Below are 14,423 nucleotides of genomic sequence, written 5' to 3' on the forward strand. Positions count from 1 at the left end.
CCAGAACCTCACTTACTCCCTAATTCTCTCACTTAATTCCCTGTTTTAGCCAGTATCGGCCAAAGCCATTCTAAATTTTGTTGGGTAACAATTTTCACACTTCATTTTCTGCTACCATGTCGCCACTAGTATACATTGTCAACAGATGCAGAGAAAAGTGCCAGGCCGCTCACACCCTGCCAAATGGGATTGAAAATGCAGCTGTTAAGACAATGAGTATGTGCTGTTGCCTGAACCATCCATAAAGAGAACCTGAACACCCTTGATAGGTGAGGATATACACCGATTGTTTCTTGAGTATTTATTTGTGCATGACCCCAAGGTAATTTTGATGTTTTTCCCACTCTAATCTCAGTAAATCATTCAATTACTGACCTAAGACTGTCTTCCCACAGATTTCATTGGAAATGTCATTAAGATGCCACAAAGGGTAAGTTTTTAAAGCCATGTTTATTGAAGTTGAATTTACATTCAGTAAAACTCACTCCAAAATTTGACAAAGGCAATCAGCACCATAATCAAAGTGTAGAGCAGTTCTTCAACACCCGCCCCCAACCCTATGCAACAAACTCCTCCCTGATCCTTAGGAATCCACTGATCTGTCAAAGGGGTCAAACTTAATCATCAAAATAATCTATTATAGGAAAAACTGTAAGCACAAAAAAACCAAATTTTTATAAGGATACTTTGAAACATACAATATTTAGAATAGTCAAAAGTATGGGATTTAGAACTAACCTTTGTAATTCAAGCAGCTGACAGTTTTCTTAAAATAGCTGTATTGATAGAATAGCTAGTCTAGTTACTAATACTACCAGGCTGGGGCTGGTTGGCAGAAAAATGATTTTAAATAGTTTAAATGGAATTGAATTCTACAGAAATTCTCTGTGGGGCAGCTATATGTGCTTGCAGATATTCGGCACCTTTTCAAAAGTCCTCCCCTGCCACCACCATGAAAGGGACAGTAAGCAAAAACCTGTACTCTGTATATTTCAATCGTCACATGTTCAAATACACCTTATCTTCTCGAAAAGCTTTCAAGCACCAGCCCTGTAAGAGAAGTATCACAGTAGGTAATTAGAGCAGCAATTACTAAATAAGATGCTATTAAGAAAATACAGTGTCTAGATCATGTTCACAAAAGCAGTGCAGGTAAGAAAAATGAATTCCCCAATGTACTACACATTGTCAACACAGGCATAGTAATGTTGACATAAAAATGAAAAAAAAATTTTTTCAACTCAAAATACTATTTTACTAATGCTAGCAATTCACCCTCAGCCTCTGGAAGATTCTAACTCAAAATGGCCACCATTGCCAAAGATAAACATCTTGAAAGATTAGATGCCAATCACTTAAAAATCCTCCCCCGCCCCCACAACCACCTTTTTCTGGGCATAATAAAGTATTACCTATTTACTAGAGCCTCCCACCACCACCATTTTATTTAAAACATACTTTTTAAAGGTGGGGAGGGATGTGATTGCACTTAATAAATTCCTACCTATCAAGTTGGCCTCAGGTAAATCCTTTAACCCATCAGAGCAGGATATCCAATCAGATTAGAGTTCTCATCCTTGGCCAAGAATTCTATTCGTATTTATTAACTCAAGCTAAATTCTTTCCATTTGGTCCATACCTGTTTGCCAGCATCTTGAACTGGACTGAGCCTGGTAGGAAATTGAGAAAAACAATGTTAAGAATATCATATGCTAACTTTTTATGGTTTTGTGTGTGTGTATGGTAAAGAGTCTTTTATTGGGCTACCTACCAGCTACCTTTGATGAATAGGTAGAGTTCCTGTAAAACAGCTACATTCTCCAAACTTCCTGACACTGGGAATCTCCTGTAATTTCCAGCCAGGAGTAAAATAAGTAGTGAACTAAGTGCCAATACTCTGGGAATCCATTTTACAGAAAGTCAGCAGTCACCAACTTTCCAATCTCCCCGTTACAGTTGCATGGAACATTATCAATTTGGAAAAAATAAACATAAACATTACTGGCAACAGTATTTACCTAGGAAAGAGGGAGATAAACTTTACCATTTAAAAAAACCAAAGGAAGCCTGAGACTTGCTTACCCAGAGGCGCAGGCAGAGCCCAGGGAGTCTCTCTCAGCCCATGTCCCTCTCTCAGAGGGAACCATCTGGCTCAACAGGAATCCCCAACATCTAAACCAATTGTGAAATAAAGCCTGACCACTGCATTTCTCTCTGTGGTAGTGCCATTCAGAGATCCAGGTAGTCGGGGCAGGGAAAACTGTGTGCTCCCACCCCATATATATGGCTGAAAAGGGGGTGCCTAGGACAGTTTGCAATGCTGCTCCTTGTTTCCTCTTTAAAAGCATGATAAAATTGATGTCCCATTTGGTTTCCTAATTAGTAAAATTGGTTATTTTCTGATCAGTAAAAGGGTCTTTCACCACTGAGGCAAATATGTAAAACACCCCACAAGCCTCACATTTCAAGAGAAGATTACTAAGCGGTACCAATGATAGCTATAACGATTCCTTCATTCCATTCACTCAACTCTAAATTTAGATCTTTACAAATTTTATGGAATTTGGAGAGTAACCCTTTCTCTAGGAATGTATAGCAGTAAAACACAGTAAAAATGCCCACTGATGCCGAAGAGAGCCACACCGAAACTTAGAAACTCTTCCTTCAGACAAACTTTCTCTAGGGCAACCTTTCCTCTTTATCTCGGCGGACACAAGTCAGAACCCCAACGGTGCCGACTTCTTCCCAGGACAGACAACCATGACGAGCCTCACAGCCTGAAAATGTTGGAAGAGGGTCCCATGCTGCATAACGCACTGTCGGTCCTGAAAAGTTGGGGGAGAAAATTGCTCCCTCATTAAGGCTCACAGTAGTTAACCGCTCCCCCAAGACGCAACGCCAGACCTTTTAAAGAGCCCAACCGCCGGGCGAAGTGGCAACTGGAAGGCACTTGTGGCGGGGGAGTGTCTGTGTGGGCGAAATTCCCCCAGTTTCTTGCCAACACCGGAATTAACACTGCTCCGCTCTGAAGCTTAAAAGTGTTTCAGGCGCGTGATCTTAACCCGCTTCCTAAACTGGCCGTTCCGGGGTCGTCAGAGCCACCGGGCGGGCGGGGGCCCCGCGTGCGCCTAGAACACGGACACCGTCCCGGGCTCTGCGCCTCCGTCCTGGGTCAGTTTCATTCTCGAAGTTTTGTTTGTTTGTTGTTTTCTTTTTTCATGGCAAAAGGAGCTTGAAGCTCCCTGTGGCCCGGATCCCTTGGGCGTCGGGGTCACAGGTACAGAAAGTGCCGGGCGCCTCGGCTCCTGGGAGGAAAAGGGGGTCCTTAGGCGCCAGGAGAGTCATTCCCGGGGAGGAAGGGTCCACGGCACACTGAGGACGTCCCCGCCCCAGAGGGGCCCTCACAGCAGCTCCCCTGGGGGCTGGGAGGCCTCTCCCGAGGGGGTGCCGAGCTCCGCCCAGACGGAGCAGGCCCGGGGACAGGAGGGGCGCGTGCGCCCGGTAAGTGCCACTGGAGAGACCCCCAGGCCACGTGGCGGGCTCTGACGTCCAGCTGGTTGGAAACCACTTACCTAGTCGTGCGCCGAGGCCGAAAAGGGAGGGGAAGGGAGAGACCCAGTTTAAGAGGGGCCTGGGCGGTCAGCACCCAGCGACAGCCAACCAAAAACTTGCCCCAGCGCCCCGCCCGGCTCGGGACCCGGCCCAGCACCAGGCCTAGCGCCCGCCCCGCCAGCGGCTCCCGGAGGCCCTCGCGCGCCCCCTGCCGGCGTCCTGGGGCAAGCGGGGCAGGCGGCGGCCGCCCGGGTCTCCACCAGCTCGGGCCTCGGGCCGACCGACCGAACTTCCGCCTCAGAGCCCTTCTGAAGCGTGGTGTCCATTTACCTCGCGGCAGGTTCGACGGAGCTCCTGGCACCCTAATAATGTTAGATATTTATGCCCATCTCCCCTTTCCCCACCTCAAGTATCCCATGCTCTCCCCCATGGGGGTCTGCAAGCCACCAGAAGTCCCCAGCCTTGCTTTTTTTAAAAAAAAAACTTTATTTTTAATGAATTTATTTATTTTTGGCTGCGTTGGGTCTTCGTTGTTACACCGGGGGGGGGTGGGCTTTCTCTAGTTGCGGGGCGCGGGGACTACTCTTTGTTGCCTTGCGCGGGCTTCTCATTGCGGTGGCTTCTCTAGTTGCAGAGCTCAGGCTCTAGGCGCGTGGGCTTCAGTAATTGTGATTCGTGGGCTCTAGAGGGCAGGTTCAGTAGTTGTGACGCACGGGCTTAGTTGCTCCACAGCATGTGGGATCTTCCCAGAGCAGGGCTCGAACCCGTAACCCCTGCATTAGCAGGCGGATTCCTAACCCTTGTGCTACCAGGGAAACCCCAAGCCTTGCTTTTATATTTGGTTTTATCCTTAATCTGTCCCTGTAATTTTGAGATTTGAGGCTTCCTAGGTCCTGGAGCATTTGAGATCATTTTGGTTGGAGGGACTGTATAGGGCAACACATATTTACTGAGTGCCCACTCAGCGATAGGCCCCGTGATCCGTGCTGTGAAGTTGAATGAGAAACTGCCCCTGCCCTCAAGAAGCATAAAGTGATACAAGCCTATGCAGTGTGCCAAGGGCCTAGCACAAAGCCACCAAGCCCAGCCTGCTAAGGGGATCAGGGAAGGCTTCCTGGAGGAGGGGTATACCTAGGCTGAGTCTAGCATTACTAGCAGGAAGTTGGCTTCACAATATAGGAGAAGCCAAGAGAGTTAAAGAAGACTCATAGAGTAGAGGGACTTTTAGATCCTACAGAGCTTCTGGTGGAGTGGAGCCCACCTTAGGGTGCTCTCCAAAAGCAGACTTGTCTTGATCATGGAATGTGAGCTCCATGCGGACTTGCTTTCCCACTCTCCTGGATCCTCTGAATGCAGCACAGTGCCTGGAACATATTCAGGTAAGTGGGAAATGACTCCAGGGAAAGAGATTCTCCATTGAGCCCCTGCAGTAGTTGAATATTCATACTATAAAACTCTTCAAGGCTCATAGTGATGATAGTGGTGGGGTCTTAGCCCAGAATGTAGCTTTTTTGGGTCACCTTGAGTATGAATTTATCCCTGCATTCCATGTACATGGCCTAGAGCTTGGTGCACTGTCAGTAATTGATAAAACCTGCTGTATTTCCTTTCTTGGTGTGTATTTGGCCTGCCTTTCACACACGCGATGAACTACTTGTAGAACAGGCATCCCGAGCCCCCGGGAGGTGTTGGGCACTTCTCTGGCTAGTTTTGCTGCTGCTAGTGGGGAGCCCTCACCCCCGACCCCAGCTCCCCATGCCATGTCTCTTTGTGGAGGAACTTCTGTGGGATAATGCCCTGAGCTTCTGTCCACCCTTTCCTCATTCCCTTCCAGAAGAGGAAGGCATTTCAATAAAAGCCTGTTCTAACATGAATTTTGAGAGCATGCAAACCGGGGTAGGCTTGTTGGCAGCCGTCCTCCACCTGTTTCCTGTTTTCAAGATTCTAATGTTCTCTGATGGGAGGGGGAGACGGGGGTAAGAAGTGACCATTTGGAATCCATTGAGGGTTTTCTTGGTTCAGTGTATAGTCACTTGGGAACATTAAGTGTCACTCCCTTAAACTTTGTGCTTTTTCAATAGTCCAAACTGAATAAAAGATAGTATTTCTTACTAACCCTGCAATAACATGGTCATGCATTTTACTCATTTTAAATTTTTGGCCCGCACGTATGTTACAGCAGGTGATGTCCAACGGCTCATCTTTCTCAAAGAAGAGCAAGTCCATCAGAAGGCTGTGAGCTGTGAAGATTCATGTTCTTTTTCTTCCCTCGCTGCCCAGGATCAGTGTAAGGTAATGGTGACCCAAGGTTCAGATGGGGAAAGGGAGTAGAACAGACTCAGCTCTGAAGTCACTATCTTGTCAGTAGTAAAGCTAACACCTTCACTTTCCTTCTGTATCTTATCTTGAGTTGGTTCTGAAGGTGGAAAGGGAAGAAAGCACATTACTTGTCACCCTCCCCCAACCCTTATTCCCAGGAGATCCTAAGACTCATTTGTTCTCAATGGACTAACATCACACACAGAGCTGGGACATTTGCTCTCACAGATTAATTGGCCCATCCATTTTCTTTTGTCTCTGTGTTTAGTGTGCATTTTATTGTGTCGTTGTAGAGGCAGGAGATAAAGCAACTGCAGACATCATTTATGATTTAAACGGCAATTCCAGTTGGGTAACATTTTAATTGGCATCGTTGGGCCATTTGCCACATGCAGGTCTCTGCCCAGCATCCTGCCTTTTCCAAGCAGCTGTTTTCAAGCCAAGAGAGAATGGCTGCTCTCACGGAGGCCTATTGGTTTCATTTGCCTAAATAGAAGTGGATGATGGCTGAAATGTGGCTGATTTTAGCAATCAGAGGGTGTACAGGTAAGCATCCTGGAAGCACTGGGATTCAGGTGTGCTTGTTTCTGACCCCTTACATCGGTACAAATCAGACTATTAAAACAATGCCCTCTCGATTGCCATGTACTCACTGCCATATTTAAAATGAATAACCAACAAGGATCTACTGTACAGCACAGGTAACTCTGTTCAATATTACATAACAACCTAAATGGGAAAAGAATTTGAAAAAGAATAGATACATGTATATGTATAACTGAGTCACTTTGCTGTACACCTGAAACCAACACAACATTGTTTATCAATTGTACTCCAATATAGAATAAAAAGTTAAAAAAAAAATGCCCTCTCAGGTTTGTTGCCTACAAACCTGAGCCTTGTTGTTCACAAGACTTCTAGGAAATATATGAATAGAGGTATAAAATACATTTCTATTTCATATTTATATTCAATATATCAAATATATCACCTTTATTGATAATCATGATCTAGTTGTAAAACAAATAAAAACATCCTTTAACTCCATATTCTTCTGCAACTAACCCTTCATTTCTTTTTCATTTCTTTTTCTCTTGATATCAAGACTCCTCAAAAGCACTGTCTTTATTTGTCTCAAATTCCTCTCCTCCATTCTTTTCTTTTTTTTTTTCTTTCTTACTTTTATTTTTTTTTATTTTCTTTTTAAATTAGTTTCTGCTTTATAACAAAGTGAATCAGTCATACATATACATCTGTTCCCCCATCCCTTCCCTCTTGCGTCTCCCTCCCTCCAACCCTCCCTATCCCACCCCTCCAGGCAGTCACAAAGCAACGAGCTGATCTCCCTGTGCTATGCGGCTGCTTCTCACTAGCTATCTACCTTACGTTTGGTACTGTATATATGTCCATGCCTCTCTTTCGCTTTGTCACAGCTTACCCTTCCCTCTCCCCATATCCTCAAGTCCATTCTCAAGTAGGTCTGTGTCTTTATTTCTGTCTTACCCCTAGGTTCTTCATGACATTTTTTTTTTCTTAAATTCCATATATATGTGTTAGCATACGGTATTTGTCTTTCTCTTTCTGAGTTACTTCACTCTGTATGACAGACTCTAGGTCTATCCACCTCATTACAAATAGCTCAATTTCGTTTCTCTTTATGGCTGAGTAATATTCCATTGTATATACATGCCACATCTTCTTTATCCATTCATCCGATGATGGACACTTAGGTTGTTTCCATCTCCGGGCTATTGTGAATAGAGCTGCAATGAACATTTTGGTACATGTCTCTTTTTGAATTATGGTTTTCTCAGGGTATATGCCTAGTAGTGGGATTGCTGGGTCATATGGTAGTTCTAATTTTAGTTTTTTAAGGAACCTCCATACTGTTCTCCATAGTGGCTGTACCAATTCACATTCCACCAGCAGTGCAAGAGTGTTCCCTTTTCTCCACACCCTCTCCAGCATTTATTGTTTCTAGATTTCTTGATGATGACCATTCTGACTGGTGTGAGATGATATCTCATTGTAGTTTTGATTTGCATTTCTCTAATGATTAATGATGTTGAGCATTCTTTCATGTGTTTGTTGGCAGTCTGTATATCTTCTTTGGAGAAATGCCTATTTAAGTCTTCTGCCCATTTTTGGATTGGGTTGTTTGTTTTTTTGCTATTGAGCTGCATGAGCTGCTTATAAATTTTGGAGATTAATCCTTTGTCAGTTGCTTCATTTGCAAATATTTTCTCCCATTCTGAGGGTTGTCTTTTGGTCTTGTTTATGGTTTCCTTTGCTGTGCAAAAGCTTTGAAGTTTCATTAGGTCCCATTTGTTTATCTTTGTTTTTATTTCCATTTCTCTAGGAGGTGGGTCCAAAAGGATCTTGCTGTGATTTATGTCATAGAGTGTTCTGCCTATGTTTTCCTCTAAGAGTTTGATAGTTTCTGGCCTTACGTTTAGGTCTTTAATCCATTTTGAGCTTATTTTTGTGTATGGTGTTAGGGAATGATCTAATCTCATACTTTTACATGTCCCTGTCCAGTTTTCCCAGCACCACTTATTGAAGAGGCTGTCCTTTCTCCACTGTACATTTCTGCCTCCTTTATCAAAGATAAGTTGACCATATGTGTGTGGGTGTATCTCTGGGCTTTCTATCCTGTTCCATTGATCTATCTTTCTGTTTTTGTGCCAGTACCACACTGTCTTGATTACTGTAGCTTTGTAGTATAGTCTGAAGTCAGGGAGCCTGATTCCTCCAGCTCCGTTTTTCATTCTCAAGATTGCTTTGGCTATTCGGGGTCTTTTGTTTTTCCAAACAAATTTTGAAATTTTTTGTTCTAGTTCTGTGAAAAATGCCAGTGGTAGTTTGATAGGGATTGCATTGAATCTGTAGATTGCTTTCGGCAGTAGAGTCATTTTCACAATATTGATTCTTCCAGTCCAGGAGCATGGTATATCTCTCCATCTATTTGTATCATCTTTAATTTCTTTCATCAGTGTCTTATAATTTTCTGCATACAGGTCTTTTGTCTCCTTAGGTAGGTTTATTCCTAGATATTTTATTCTTTTTGTTGCAGTGGTAAATGGGAGTGTTTTCTTGATTTCACTTTCAGATTTTTCATCATTAGTGTACAGGAATGCCAGAGATTTCTGTGCATTAATTTTGTATCCTGCTACTTTACCAAATTCATTGATTAGCTCTACTAGTTTTCTGGTAGCATCTTTAGGATTCTCTATGTATAGTATCATGTCATCTGCAAACAGTGACAGCTTTACTTCTTCTTTTCCAATTTGGATTCCTTTTATTTCCTTTTCTTCTCTGATTGCTGTGGCTAAAACTTCCAAAACTAAGTTGAATAAGAGTGGTGAGAGTGGGCAGCCTTGTCTTGTTCGTGATCTTAGTGGAAATGGTTTCAGTTTTTCACCATTGAGGACGATGTTGGCTGTGGGTTTGTCATATATGGCCTTTATTATGTTGAGGAAAGTTCCCTCTATGCCTACTTTCTGCAGAGTTTTTATCATAAATGGGTGTTGAATTTTGTCGAAAGCTTTCTCTGCATCTATTGAGATGATCATATGGTTTTTCTTCTTCAATTTGTTAATATGGTGTATCACATTGATTGATTTGCGTATATTGAAGAATCCTTGCATTCCTGGAATAAACCCCACTTGATCATGGTGTATGATCCTTTTAATGTGCTGTTGGATTCTGTTTGCTAGTATTTTGTTGAGGATTTTTGCATCTATGTTCATCAGTGATATTGGCCTGTAGTTTTCTTTCTTTGTGACATCCTTGTCTGGTTTTGGTATCAAGGTGATGGTGGCCTCATAGAATGAGTTTGGGAGTGTTCCTCCCTCTGCTATATTTTGGAAGAGTTTGAGAAGGATAGGTGTTAGCTCTTCTCTAAATGCTTGATAGAATTCGCCTGTGAAGCCATCTGGTCCTGGGCTTTTGTTTGTTGGAAGATTTTTAATCACAGTTTCAGTTTCAGTGCTTGTGATTGGTCTATTCATATTTTCTATTTCTTCCTGATTTAGTCTTGGCAGGTTGTGCATTTCTAAGAATTTGTCCATTTCTTCCAGTTTGTCCATTTTATTGGCATAGAGTTGCTTGTAGTAATCTCTCATGATCTTTTGTATTTCTGCAGTGTCAGTTGTTACTTCTCCTTTTTCATTTCTAATTCTATTGATTTGAGTCTTCTCCCTTTTTTTCTTGATGAGTCTGGCTAATGGTTTATCAATTTTGTTTATCTTCTCAAAGAACCAGCTTTTAGTTTTATTGATCTTTGCTATTGTTTCCTTCATTTCTTTTTCATTTATTTCTGATCTGATCTTTATGATTTCTTTCCTTCTGCTAACTTTGGGGTTTTTTTGTTCTTCTTTCTCTAATTGCTTTAGGTGCAGGGTCAGGTTGTTTACTCGAGATGTTTCCTGTTTCTTAAGGTGGGATTGTATTGCTATAAACTTCCCCCTTAGAACTGCTTTTGCTGCGTCCCATAGGTTTTGGGTCGTCGTGTCTCCATTGTCATTTGTTTCTAGGTATTTCTTTATTTCCTCTTTGATTTCTTCAGTGATCACTTCGTTATTGAGTAATGTATTGTTTAGCCTCCATGTGTTTGTATTTTTTTTTTTTTTTTTTTTGTGGTACGCAGGCCTCTCCCTGTTGTGGCCTCTCTCATTGCGGAGCACAGGCTCCGGACGCGCAGGCTCAGCGGCCATGGCTCACGGGCCCAGCCGCTCCGCATGTGGGATCTTCCCGGACCGGGGCACGAACCTGTGTCCCCTGCATCGGCAGGCGAACTCTCAACCACTGCGCCACCAGGGAAGCCCCATGTGTTTGTATTTTTTACAGATGTTTTCCTGTAATTGATGTCTAGTCTCATAGCATTGTGGTCGGAAAAGATACTTGATACAATTTCAATTTTCTTAAATTTACCAAGGCTTGATTTGTGACCCAAGATATGATCTATCCTGGAGAATGTTCCATGAGCACTTGAGAAAAATGTGTATTCTGTTGTTTTTGGATGGAATGTCCTATAAATATCAATTAAGTCCATCTTGTTTAATGTATCATTTAAAGCTTGTGTTTCCTTATTTATTTTCATTTTGGATGACCTGTCCATTGGTGAAAGTGGGGTGTTAAAGTCCCCTACTATGAGTGTGTTACTGTCGATTTCCCCTTTTATGGCTGTTAGTATTTGCCTTATGTATTGAGGTGCTCCTATGTTGGGGGCATAAATATTTACAATTGTTATATCTTCTTCTTGGATCGATCCCTTTATCATTATGTAGTGTCCTTCTTTGTCTCTTCTAATAGTCTTTATTTTAAAGTTATTTTGTCTGATATAAGAATTGCTACTCCAGGTTTCTTTTGATTTCCATTTGCATGGAATATCTTTTTCCATCCCCTTACTTTCAATGTGTATGTGTCTCTAGGTCTGAAGTGGGTCTCTTGTAGACAGCATATATATGGGTCTTGTTTTTGTATCCATTCAGCCAGTCTGTGTCTTTTGGTGGGAGCATTTAGTCCATTTACATTTAAGGTAATTATTGATATGTATGTTCCTATTCCCATTTCCTTAATTGCGTTGGGTTTGTTATTGTAGGTATATTCCTTCTGTTGTGTTTCTTGCCTAGAGAAGTTCCTTTAGCATTTGTTGTAAAGCTGGTTTGGTGGTGCTGAACTCTCTCAGCTTTTGCTTGTCTGTAAAGGTTTTAATTTCTCCATCAAATCTGAATGAGATCCTTGCTGGGTAGAGTAGTCTTGGTTGCAGGTTTTTCTCCTTCATCACTTTAATTATGTCCTGCCACTCCCTTCTGGCTTGTAGAGTTTCTGCTGAGAGATCAGCTGTTAACCTGATGGGGATTCCCTTGTGTGTTATTTGTTGTTTTTCCCTTGCTGCTTTTAATATGATTTCTTTGTGTTTAATTTTTGACAGTTTGATTAATATGTGTCTTGGCGTATTTCTCCTTGGATTTATTCTGTATGGGACTCTCTGTGCCTCCTGGACTTGATTAACTATTTCCTTTCCTATATTAGGGAAGTTTTCAACTATAATCTCTTCAAATATTTTCTCAGTCCCTTTCTTTTTCTCTTCTTCTGGAACCCCTATAATTCGAATGTTGTTGCGTTTAATGTTGTCCCAGAGGTCTCTGAGACTGTCCTCTGTTCTTTTCATTCTTTTTTCTTTATTTTGCTCTGCATCAGTTATTTCCACTATTTTATCTTCCACCTCACTTATCCGTTCTTCTGCCTCAGTTATTCTGCTATTGATCCCATCTAGAGTATTTTTCATTTCATCTATTGTGTTTTTAATCGATGCTTGATTCATCTTTAGTTCTTCTAGGTCCTTGTTAACTGTTTCTTGCATCTTGTCTGTTCTATTTCCAAGATTTTGGATCCTGGAAATAGAATCTTGGATCATCTTTACTATCATTATTCTGAATTCTTTTTCAGGTAGACTGCCTATTTCCTCTTCATTTGTTAGGTCTGGTGGGTTTTTATCTTGCTCCTTCTCCTGCTGTGTGTTTTTCTGTCTTCTCATTTTGCTTATCTTACTGTGTTTGGGGTCTCCTTTTTTGCAGGCTGCAGGTTCGTAGTTCCCGTTGTTTTTGGTGTCTGTCCCCAGTGGCTAAGGTTGGTTCAGTGGGTTGTGTAGGCTTCCTGGTGGAGGGGACTAGTGCCTGTGTTCTGGTGGATGAGGTTGGATCTTGTCTTTCTGGTGGACAGGTCCACGTCTGGTGGTGTATTTTGGGGTGTCTGTGGACTTTTTATGATTTTAGGCCACCTCTCTGCTAATGGGTGGCGTTGTGTTCCTGTCTTGCTAGTTGTTTGGCATAGGGTGTCCAGCACTGTAGCTTGCTGGTCGTTGAGTGAAGCTGGGTGCTGGTGTTGAGATGGAGATCTCTGGAAGATTTTTGCCATTTGATATTATGTGGAGCTGGGAGGTCTCTTGTGGACCAGTGTCCTGAAGTTGGCTCTCCCACCTCAGTGGCACAGCACTGACTCTTGGCTCCTCAATTTGGGATGATTCGTTGTCTATTCATGTATTCCACAGATGCAGGGTACATCAAGTTGATTGTGGAGCTTTAATCGCTGCTTCTGAGGCTGCTGGGAGAGATTTCCCTTTCTCTTCTTTGTTCTCACAGCTCCCGGGTCTCAGCTTTGGATTTGGCCTCACCTCTCCGTGTAGGTCGCCGGAGGGAGTCTGTTCTTCGCTCAGACAGGACAGGGTTAAAGGAGCAGCCGCTTCGAGGACTCTGGCTCACTCAGGCCGGGGAGGGGGGGGAGGGGGGGCAGGGAGCGGCACGGAGTGCGGGTGGAGCCTGCAGAGGCAGAGGCCGGCGTGACGTTGCACCAGCCCGAGGCGTGCCGTCCTCCATTCTTTTCTGAATCTAATTGTGTTGGGCAGCCTCTGAGATCATCCCCAATGGCCCCATCTCCTGCTCTTCATGCCCTTGTATAATTCCCTCCCCTTGAGTGTGGACTGGACCTGTTGAATTTCTTCTAATGAATAGAATACAGCAAAAATGATGGGACGGCATGTTAAAAGATGCTCCCTGTTTTATATCACTAGGGAATTGCAAATTAAAACAGCAATGAGGTACCATTATATATCTATTAGAATAGCTAAATTCCAAAATACTGACAACACCAAATGGTAGTGAGGATGTAGAACAATAGGAACTCTCAGTCGTTGCTGGTGGGAATGCAACATGGTACAGCCACTTTGGGACAGAGAATAATTGCAGATGAGCTTTGTTTAGTTGTATATTTATGGGATTGTTCAAATCAACATTGCCAAGTTTAAGTTTCAAGAGGTAGGAATTATGACTGCTTAATTTCTGCATATAAATTCCAGGCTGCCTGAACCTCATGTAGGAGGTTGCTAATAAATGCCTTTCATAGGAATGATGATAAATATGTGAAGCCACTTGATTGCAATGTCCTTTCTGATTGACACATATTTATGACCCACATTTGGAAGCCTGGAAATTTCTGCCAGGCCCATCCAAATCTGTGCTGGGTAACTGAATGCAGCAGTGCCACAAACAGCTTCTCCTAAATCATGCTTTAAGCTTTAGAAAAATTGTAACGGAACAGTGCATAATCCTTTTGGTCTCTCCAGCGATGTACTTAAACATGTGTTTCCTTCCTACCCTTTGCCGCGACTAAACATCTGTGCAATCATGACCATACCACCTTAAAGGAAAGCAACAGATCCTTTTACCTTCTCTTGCTGTTCATCCTGTGTCCTCTCTCCTCTCCTTCCAAAAGTAGCCTTCAAGTGGGGGACAGCAGCATCACAAATGCTCAGTCGAGAGCAGAGTTAGTCTAGATTTTTTCCATTGCTGATCTGCATTCCCTTACGAGCCCGTGTTCTGCTAGGTAGGGCTCGAGGTGCCAAGCCTTTGGAAAGGCTTTACATTTTAGTAGAATCAAGTAAATTTACTCAGTTTGAATCATTTAAACAGGCTTTTAGAGGGAATGTTGAGTCTATTTTTGTAGAAAGGCCCCGTCTTTCTGGTTTCTGCTCCCCTTCCCTTCTCTCCATG

General features: G+C 42.9%; 1 long non-coding RNA gene and 1 other non-coding gene across 4 annotated transcripts; both read right to left on the reverse strand.

Annotated features, from left to right (window-relative positions):
* Positions 1 to 431: 431 nt before the first annotated feature.
* LOC132495980 (uncharacterized) lies at positions 432 to 3,633 on the reverse strand. 3 transcript variants are annotated; one of them, XR_009533352.1, is made up of 3 exons: positions 3,573 to 3,633; positions 1,640 to 2,825; positions 432 to 1,050 (listed from the first exon to the last, which is right to left on the reverse strand). It is a non-coding gene; the product is annotated as an uncharacterized LOC132495980 (long non-coding RNA). The 3 variants fall into 3 exon arrangements; XR_009533351.1 differs by lacking the exon at positions 3,573 to 3,633 and adding an exon at positions 2,905 to 3,566; XR_009533350.1 differs by lacking the exon at positions 3,573 to 3,633 and having other exon boundaries at positions 1,640 to 3,566.
* LOC132496570 (small nucleolar RNA SNORD93) lies at positions 1,514 to 1,584 on the reverse strand. The gene has a single exon (XR_009533465.1). It is a non-coding gene; the product is annotated as a small nucleolar RNA SNORD93 (small nucleolar RNA).
* Positions 3,634 to 14,423: the final 10,790 nt, after the last annotated feature.

This window comes from Mesoplodon densirostris, chromosome 9 (genome assembly GCF_025265405.1).
Source record: "Mesoplodon densirostris isolate mMesDen1 chromosome 9, mMesDen1 primary haplotype, whole genome shotgun sequence".
NCBI lineage: Eukaryota > Metazoa > Chordata > Mammalia > Artiodactyla > Ziphiidae > Mesoplodon > Mesoplodon densirostris.